This window comes from Brachypodium distachyon, chromosome 1, assembly GCF_000005505.3.
Source record: "Brachypodium distachyon strain Bd21 chromosome 1, Brachypodium_distachyon_v3.0, whole genome shotgun sequence".
NCBI lineage: Eukaryota > Viridiplantae > Streptophyta > Magnoliopsida > Poales > Poaceae > Brachypodium > Brachypodium distachyon.
The window spans coordinates 59,185,452-59,195,347 of record NC_016131.3 but is presented as its reverse complement, the minus strand read 5'-3'; positions in this window follow the sequence as shown (position 1 = coordinate 59,195,347).

Genomic DNA, 9,896 nt, shown 5'->3' with positions numbered 1-9,896 from the left:
AAATGACATTTTTGCAACCACGTTTATGTTTTGAGGACATTGTCATTTTATATGTATCCTCGTATGAAATAGTCTATCACATGATTTCTAATACGAATGATAACTTGAACTAAATCTTGTCATGGTTAAACTTTGTTAGCTATTTTGGTCTTGGATACTTAATTACTAGCAATGATGAAAATATAATGGTATCAAGGTTCCAAATATACAAAGACACGTGGTGTCAAGCAATTTTTACTAAATAAATATGTCAATGTCGCATTACATCTTCACGAGACTGCTTACCATTGCACTTTGGTATGAACTTGGAAGTTGATGTGGTTATTGAAACCTGTGTCTTAAGCTTCTGATTGCTTACCATTTGCCTTAAGCTTCTGATTGTTAATCATTGCACTTTGGACATAGGCTTGGCATGGTGTTTTAAATATAGGCTTGACAAGGTTGAATTGACTTGGTATATAAATTCAATGAAAATAAATATTATGCTTTTATAAAGTGCTATGTTTAATGTAATGTGTTGCAAGCTATTTTGTATTCAAGTATTGATGTAGTTGACAAGGGGAGACCATGTCTTGCAATAAATCGTAACAATACTTGATTGTTAGTCATGTGTAGATTACATCATACTTATATACATGTCGAGTACAACTACTTTTTACATGACTTGGATGCACAATTATCATGTTCATGATGCTTCACAATGCTCATTACAAGAAAAAAAATCGCTTTCAGTTTTAAAAAAAAATTGAAGCGGGGGAAATATTTTTGTGTGGTTTTGATGAAATTCATTGTCAAAGGGGGAGAGATTTCAACACATATACATACCATATTTTACCTTTTATTGGTGTTCTTTTATTGGTGTTTCTCCAACTTTTTGATGTTTTTCATTTTCTTTTCAAAACCTTGAAAATCTGAGAGTTAAGTGAATGTGTATGCCAATCAATGTTCAATGTCTAGTGTTGTTAACGAGAGGTTGCCAATGTTTTCATCAAGGGGGAGATTGTGAAATCATATGTGATGTGTAACATTGGCAAGTGTTTTAGATGAAACATTGATGTGGATACTTTGGATAATATGGATATTTAAGTGATGACATGTATCTTGTTTGGACTTAGTGCTTTGCTAGTGGTGTGCTGATCCATTAGTTTCTTATGTGAAAACATGGCGTGAGTTGTGTGAAACTTACCCTGAGTCAAGTCGTGGACTTGTGCTCGTACTGGTTATTTGTGTGTTCGCTTTCAGGTGTTGCCGGAGCTAGAAGAACGTGGTCGATGACGGGATCGAGAGACAAAGCTTGGGAGAAGCTGAGGTCGAGGATCAAGGTCATGCGGGACGTTCGTGCGAAGGAACAATGGAAGTGAAGGCTACGATGATCCGGGAGGGCACCGGTTTGTCGTATGTTGTTTATACCGGAGATGTACGGTATTGGAGATATTCGATACGTGATGGTCGAGTTTTGAAGACATCACAAGAAGAGTTGATGGCATGAAGTGACATCGAGGTGAAGATATGTAGGTCCAGCCGTGGCTGGATGAGAGCTATTTAAAGATTAAAGAGTAGCATCATCAAGATGGCGTCGGATGGAAAAGTGATCCACATGAAAGTTGTGCGCGTCGTCGAGACAAACAACTTTGCTTTTGGAGTCATCTCAATCCGAGGTCGTATGCGGGTCCCACGGGCAAAATACTGACCGGGACAGAGGAGTCCGTGTTGGATTCGGATTCGGTCTAGGGTTGCGAATTTTCCCTTATAAATAGAGGGCATCCTAGCTAGGGTTTTAGCAAGGACGTGAGAGAACTCAAAGCTTTGGATCTAGATCAATTCTTGGAGAGTTCTTGGATGCATGGTTGCATCTTTTGTAATCGATCGACATCGTTGCAATAAAGAAATTCGTTAGCGGTGTCATCTCTGTTCTTCTCGGATCTTCGTGAAATCTTCGTGCTAGATCTTTCTAATACTTTGGTGCAGATTCATCACAAGTTCATAATACTTTTCTGCAGGTTTATCACGAGATCAAGAGAAGATTGCGATTAATTCATCTTTCTTGTTATTCCTCGAAATTGGTTTTAGATTAATCCTCGTAACTTTCTGTCAGCTGTTACTATTTTGATCATATCTTTTGATTGGTAAGTCCTATTGAGCTGATTCTTGTTGCGTTGGTTAGATAATTTTAATACCTTTATTTTCCATACTCATACGTATTTTTTGGTTCATCCAATCAAAAGTTACGGCTGTTTTACTATCACGGACAGAAAGGTGATTTAGGGTTTGAACTTTCGGGAAAAGTTTTAAATTGCTTCCGCGCAATCATTAACCCCCCTCTGATTGCCTATCTCGATCTCACAAGAACCTACCAAGTACATGCATAGTTTGGCTAAGTGGGGTTTGGCTATTTTGCATAAAAACATTATTATTCAAATCCTATCATTTTTAGACAAATAGTTTTGAATTCTATTGGACACGGGGTAGAAACACCAATGCTCCTATTAACCTAGGCACATTGAGTAGAAACATCAATGCTCCTACCCAGTTCAAACCATTCATTTTATTAGGAAATTTGAATGAGTGAGACTTTCCTTACAGCTCCGATGTCTAGTTGCTCATAATTGTCCGTAACCGGGGACACGGCTAAGTACTTAGTTTGACACTCTCGAGAGGTGGTACACTCTACCCACAAGAAATCGACGTGTTAATCCCTTGCTGTCCTCAGGGTAGAGTAGCAACGGCATCGATTACAGGAATTTTCAGAACATGTTCCCCCAAACCACCTGAGGGACGCGTTCCAACCTACACTGCTACATACCGATGTCACCTCGGATCCAGGTTTATATTTCTTACGTCCATCCTGGCAGAGCCCATAATACCATGTGGTTGTACTTGAAGCTACTAAACAGGAAACTAGTCCAGTCTCTGGTTACCCCGGGTGGCATCCCACATTGTGACGCAGGCGCTCCCCGAATCGCACGGGGAGACGACCATGGACGCTCCCGAATCACACGGAGAGACGACTCAGCGGGCCCCATAGAAATGGACCTAACGTCACGACATCCGAAAACTCAAAGCAGCCCACCCAGGACGATTCATTGAATTACTTGTTTTGCCATACACTAGGAAAATCATATTGTAATTCAATAGTATCACATTGTAATAATACCACCCTCGTATATTAGCATAGCATAGCAATTTACTACTACGATGGCAATTGGTGGTAAGATCATGGCAAAGGTATCCTATACTACTAGGGGAATCATAGCATAGCATAGATACAATAATAATCCTAACAATGCAACTAATAAAATCTAGTGCATAATAAAATAATGGGATGATGCTCAAAGTGAACTTGCCTTGATAATAGTTGGAGTTCAAACACTCGTCACAATCGCAAGGTTCGCTCTCCGAGAATACTATACAAACAACAAACATACACACACACATAAACACACAATACAAACATGACAAAAGAATATGTATGCCATGATGCGATGCAAAACATGTGACATGAGTGGGTTGCTTTTATTTGGGTGATCTATTGATCCAAGGCATTGATAATTAAGCACATGCAATTAGGGTTTTTAAATAAATTGCAATGGTTAGGCTTTAAACCCTAAAATGAGGTTTTATTAGCATCAGCCAAATAGATTAATTCAAAACATTTATTTCTCTGTCCCATTGGACAGAGGACATTAAAACAAAATTTTGGGCACTGGTTTCATTCAAAAAGGGCTTCTAAATAATTAGTTATGATTTAAAAAGCATAAAACCCTAAGGATTGAAATCATAATTAGTTATGATTTAAAAGGCATAAAACCCTAATCTGAAATTTGAATGTGAATCAAATATTCAAAATTGAAATTGGACAGTGCCAAAAGATTCTACATTTCCTAAGGATTCCAAAAAGGTGTGGATGACTAAATTTGGCCAAACAGATTTAAAGTTAGGATCATTTGAAATTACAGGGGCCTATCTGCAAAAGTGCCTTTTATTAATTCCGGGGATTAAAATTAAATTTTTATTTTACAAAACCGGGTGCCACGTGTCAGCATCTAATTGGTGCGTACCGGTTCGGTTAAAAATTAAAACGGGATCTAATCCTAGCCCTCGGATCCGGATCGGACGGACGAGGGGAGTTCTAGGGTTTTAACGGGCAGCGCGGGCGGCCGGAGTTGGAGGAGACGGCGGCGCGGGCACGTGCGTGGCGGCGCGGGGTGCTCCGGCGGGGCCGGCAACGCGGGGGTGGCCGGGGACGGCGCGGCGCGGCACGGCGGAGACGGGGGCGCGGTCAGCGTGGGCTCGGGTCGTCGCCTAGGTCGAAGAAGACGCGGCGGCGCGGGGCGGCTTCGGCGAGGGATTCCGGCGGCCTGGCGGCGTGCGAGCGAGGGCAAACGGGGGGGAAAGGAGAGGGGGGCGCGGGGATTATAAATACGTGCTCGGGCGTGAAAAAGGAAGGCCGGAGGAGGAGATTGCGGCGGCGGGCGCGCGGGGACGGCGGCCGCTTTCCTTCCGGTGAAGAAGCCCCTGACAGGTGGGCCCCACCTGTCAGCGGGTGCGGGCGCGCGCGGGCGGCCGGGCGGGCGGGGCCGGGCAGGCGCGGTCGGACGGGGCCAGTTCGGCCCAAAGCGGCCGGGCCGGTCCGGTTTACCCTTTTTTTTTTCTTTTAGACCTTTTCTTTTTTTTCTGTTTTTCTCATTTCTTTGATATCTTTTGAGTTTGAACTCCAAATTGGTCCAAATAAATTCCAGAAAATTTGTAAAATCATGTTCTACCAAGATACAACTTTTGGAAGTAGTTTCTCTTCAAAATAAAATATGTAAAAATACATTTGCCCTATAAATGCCTTTAGGGCCATATATCTATTTAAATAAAATACTTTTTCAACTCCAAATAATTATCCAAAAATTATGGGATAGCTCATATGTGCAATAAACCCCTTTTATATATAAACTTTAATGGTTTGAAGATCCAAAGCTCAAATAGGTGTAAACAAAATCTTTTAAAGCCTTTTGTGATTCAAATTTGAATTCAAACATGCAATTGTGGCATGATGCTCATGGATGCAATGCACATGTAAAGGTTTGAAATTTTGGGATGTTACAAATCCTTCGGGTGAAAACCAGATTTGGCGAGCCGAATCGGACAACGGCGACGTTGTTGACGTCACTCCCTTGTTGGAGGCGTTGTTCTTCGAGGATAACCCTTGGTTGGAGTTTGTTCCCGTGGCATATGCCTTGGCTCTAGCGAGCAGGTCTTGGGCACACTACCATCGTGCAAATACGCTACCTTGGACGACACGGGTAGTGGTTTGCGGAGGATCCTGTGCTGCGGCATCTTGGTCGCATGGGTGCACTCGACAGGTATCGACCGACGAAGCTGGACGTTTGTTATGACCAACAAGGGAGCGGTGAGATATGGTGGCGCAATGTTCGGGACGAGCGCGGTGATCGGCGGCCCGTGGCTGCTGCATTTGACGACACGCCTCACGGGCTTGTCTTCGAGTCTGCGAGGCTGGCGGGCCACAGCGCCTTCGCTATCCTGTACTTTTGTGTTTTTGGCATTTAGGCCAGCGGTTGTTTGGTGGCGTTGGTTGTAATGCTAGTTTAGCGGTCGTTGGTCGTGTTCTTTCTTTGAGTGATCGGTTGTGTTGGCCTGTTCTTGTGCTTGTAAATACATTCTTTCCATCAATGCATCGAGACGCAAGCTTTGCGTTTTCTCGGAAAAAAAAGATGAGTAAACATAAAAACAAAAGATATTCCTGAAAACTGATTTTAGTTATGGTCACAATCTTACCTGCAGATATATACGCAAGGTTATGATCACATCTCACCTTCCTCACCATAAAGATATATACCGACCTGACTCATCTCGGCAAACAGCAGCAGCAGCGCCTTTGTTCTTGGTCTTAGCAACACCGCCATCCACATTAATCTTGAACATTCCAGGGGGTGGAGGAACCCAACAAGGGTTAATCTTCAGATAAGAGCTTCCGAACAAAACCGTGGACCGTCGCAGGACTTTGATATATAGCTTCATGGATTGCCTTCCTCCGCGCAGACGAGATGGCCCAAAGGGTCAGCAAAATCTGAGTGAATTCTGCATGCGATGTGGTATCAATAAGATGAAACAACCACTCCTTCGCATCTGGGCAAGTCGATACACAAATATGTTCCACAAGCTGCTCATCACATAATGCCCAAACGCATCTCGCCATCGTACAGTCCAGCAAAGAGTGTCGCCAAGAATCATTCTCCAAGTGGCAAATCACACAAACCCCAGAATCTGCCATATTACGATGATGTAAGGTGTCACCTGTGGGAAGCGATCGTTGTGCGAGTCTTCGAGCGAATACACAGACCTTCGAGGGCACCTTAGTTTTCCAAAGCTTGGACCATGATTTTTCAGATTTAACCGAGCTAGAGGCAGGTCTGTTCTCCAACCAATCTTCCCTAACCTTCTTGGTAGAAACCAACAATCGATAGCACGATCGAACAGAAAAGACATCGGATTTTCAAAATGCCAGGCCCAGAAGTCACCATAATCAACTGTACTCAAAGGTATAGCAAGAATAGCTTGGTAGTCCATCGGCAAGAAATACGGTTGTAACTTGGCAACACCCAGCAAGCTTCAGTAGGATTGATCAGTTCTGAAACTTTGTCAGGGGAGTCAGCCGTAGCAGCAGTGTAAGGTAAACGGCGTTCGTCCCACGGGATCCAATTGTCTCTCCATATACACGTAGTTTTACCATTACCAATTCGCCGGATGATGCCGAGTTTAAGAACAACGCGTCCTTCAATAATGGAACGCCAAATTTGAGAGGGACAGGGACCAAGGCAAGCACTCATCAAAGAAGCTTGTGGATAGTAGACAGCACGTAAAACACGGGCGCTCAAGGTGCTAGGAAAGGCCAGACCTCGCCAAGCTTGCCGGGCAAGCAAAGATAGATTAAGAAGCTCAGTGTCACGAAATCCAAGCGTCCCATGTACTTCGGCATACACATGGTATCCCAAGAGACCCAGTGGGTCTTCCTTTTGCCACGCTTACTCCCCCACCAGAAGCTCCGAATCATGGAGTTAATCTTTATGCAAAGCCCGCGGGGAAGTTTAAAACATGCCATCGAATAAGTAGGTACCGCCTGAGAAACAAACTTGATCAATACCTCTTTCCCGCCTGCAGAAAGCACTTGTTCCATCCAGCCTTGCACTTTACCCCACACCCAGTCCTTCAGATATTTGAAAGCCCTGTTCTTTGAATTCCCCACATCAGTAGGCATACCGAGGTACTTGGTATTCAAAGTTTCATTCGGTACTTGCAGAACCTCCATGAAGCATGGCGATTCTCCTCAGAGCATCCCTTGCTGAAGTGGATCAAACTCTTCTGACGGTTAATACGTTGGCCCGAAGCATTGCAATAAATCTCCAGAACATCCGTGATCTCAGCCGCACCTTCCATACTTGCCTTGACAAAAAGCAAGCTGTCATATGCAAATAAGAGATGATTGACCGGGGGAGCTGTGGGCGCCACGACGATGCCCGACAAATTTTCAGAATTCCCCCTGCTCCTTAACAGGCAAGACAGACCTTCAGCCGCTAGCAAAAACAAATATGGAGAGATTGGATTACCTTGACGGATGCCCCTAGTAGGTTGAAACACATGTGTGCGGTCACCATTAAAAAGCACTGAAAACGATACAGAAGACACCATCCTCATAACAGATGAGACCCAGCGATCCGAAAAACCCAGTTTCAACATGATAGCTTGCAGATAAGACCACTTGACACGGTCATAAGCTTTCGTCATGTCCAATTTAAGTGCACAAAATTGAGACCCCCATGCTCTCTTCTTCTTCATAAAATGTAGGAACTCATAAGCCGTGATGATGTTGTCAGTAATCAACCGACCTGGGACAGAGGCCGATTGTTCCTCCGAGATGATTTCCGATAAAATCTCCTTAAGCCGATTCGCTTGCACTTTTGACACAATTTTAAACACAATGTTACATAAGCTTATTGGACGAAATTGGGAAAGAGATGATGCACCTGGGACTTTAGGAATTAACACAATTAGAGTCTGGTTCATGTCAGCAGGATCCTCCACACCATTCAGAATATTAAGAACCACCTCAGTCACCTCGTCACCACATAAATCCCAGTGTCGCAGAAAAAAATGCGCCGAAAAACCGTCCGGGCCAGGTGCCTTAGTGGGAAACATCTGGAAAAGAGCTGATTTAACTTCATCTGCCTTATATTGTCTGTCCAGACGCTCCCGCAATGCACCAGTGACCTTCGTCAGAACACAATCAAGCACAGCGTTCATGCTGGCAACACCTTCAGTGGAATATAATTCTCGGTAGAAATTCTCCGTGTGTGAAGCCATAGCTTGATAATCGTCCAACATGGTGCCATCAGGTAGGCAAAGACGCTCGATTCTATTCTTCTTCCGGCACCTACTCGCCTTCTGGTGAAAAAAACGCATGTTTTGATCACCTTCCGCAAGCCACTGAACCCGGGATCTCTGACGCCACATCACTTCTTCCCTCTGGTTCCATTCCGTGAGCTTTGCAATAACAGCTATCTCCTCATCAGATGGCCCAACACGGTCAGGAAGCCCACGCTATCTTTCTTGCTCGTCCAGCAGCTCCTTTGTTTTTTTGCGGACCCTCCCAAAGACTTCATCGTTCCACTTTTGGAGAAGCCCCCCAAAGATACTTAGTTTGACATGCAGGTCCCCCATCGTCCGACTTCGGCCAGCATCCTTCCATCTACTGGCTACAAACGAAGCAAAATCCTCAGGAGACTCCCACATCTTTTCATAGCGGAAACCACGGGCTGTCTGCTCCCTGCTGCACCGGGGAGGCTCTGTAGTTTTGAGGAGAATAGGGGCAGTGATCCGATTTAGCTGCAGTGAGATGAAACAAGGCAGCAAAGGGAAATCTAGACCACCATGTAGTCGATGCCAACGCCCTATCCAGACGGACGCGGGTGAAAGATCCTCCTCGGACTCGCTTCTCAAAAGTCCAAACATTCCCATTGAAACCGAGATCACAAAGGCCACATAAGTCAACAGTATCATGGAAGCCTCGCATCTTCTCAGAGCTCCGTTCCCCCACGCCAAAGTGTTCTCCTTGATCTAGAACTTCATTGAAATCACCAATGCAAACCCACGGGAGATCCGACTCACTTCGGAGAAACCGGAGGAGCTCCCAGGTCATATGTCTTTCACGGACGTTTGCCTCGCCATAAATACATGTGAGTCTCCAAGGATCATCTTCTGCCACCTGAACTTTCATATCAATATGATACTAAGAATAGTGAATCAAGTCCATTCGTTATTCCAGTACATTGCCAAACCACCACTTCTACCACCACTACTAACTGCAAAACTATTATTAAAACCCAAAGTAAAAGCAAGATTCATGGCCCTCATACTTGTGACTTGAGTTTCCTGAAGACACAACACCGAGGGGGCAAACCGGCGCAGCTCTCAAACTGTCGCGTTGTTGCCACGGCAGTTCCAGCTCATAATATGTACTCATTGCTCCCGGCGTCCCCCCCCCCCCCCCCGAGGAGGCCGTCCTGTTTTGTCATCTTGCGCCATTGAGCCATGCAAACCCTGCTTCACCCGTTTGTGATCTTTCGGTTTGGTGTATTTAGGAGGTGGAGAGGGAATTTCGGGAAGCTCCTCCCGGCTATCACCAGACTTGCCATCCCCCATGTCAGCAACTTCATTGCTAGGCCCAAAGACCGTATCTCTGTCCATGTCCAGCTTCTTAGACGCAGACACATGTTCCACCTCCCCGTTCGTCCTGACACCTGGGGTTTTTGCCGGACTCGATGCCGTATCCTTCAGATCTTCCTCCATAGGCAAATCCGCCTCTTGCGATGAACGCTTCAGCGACACAGTCT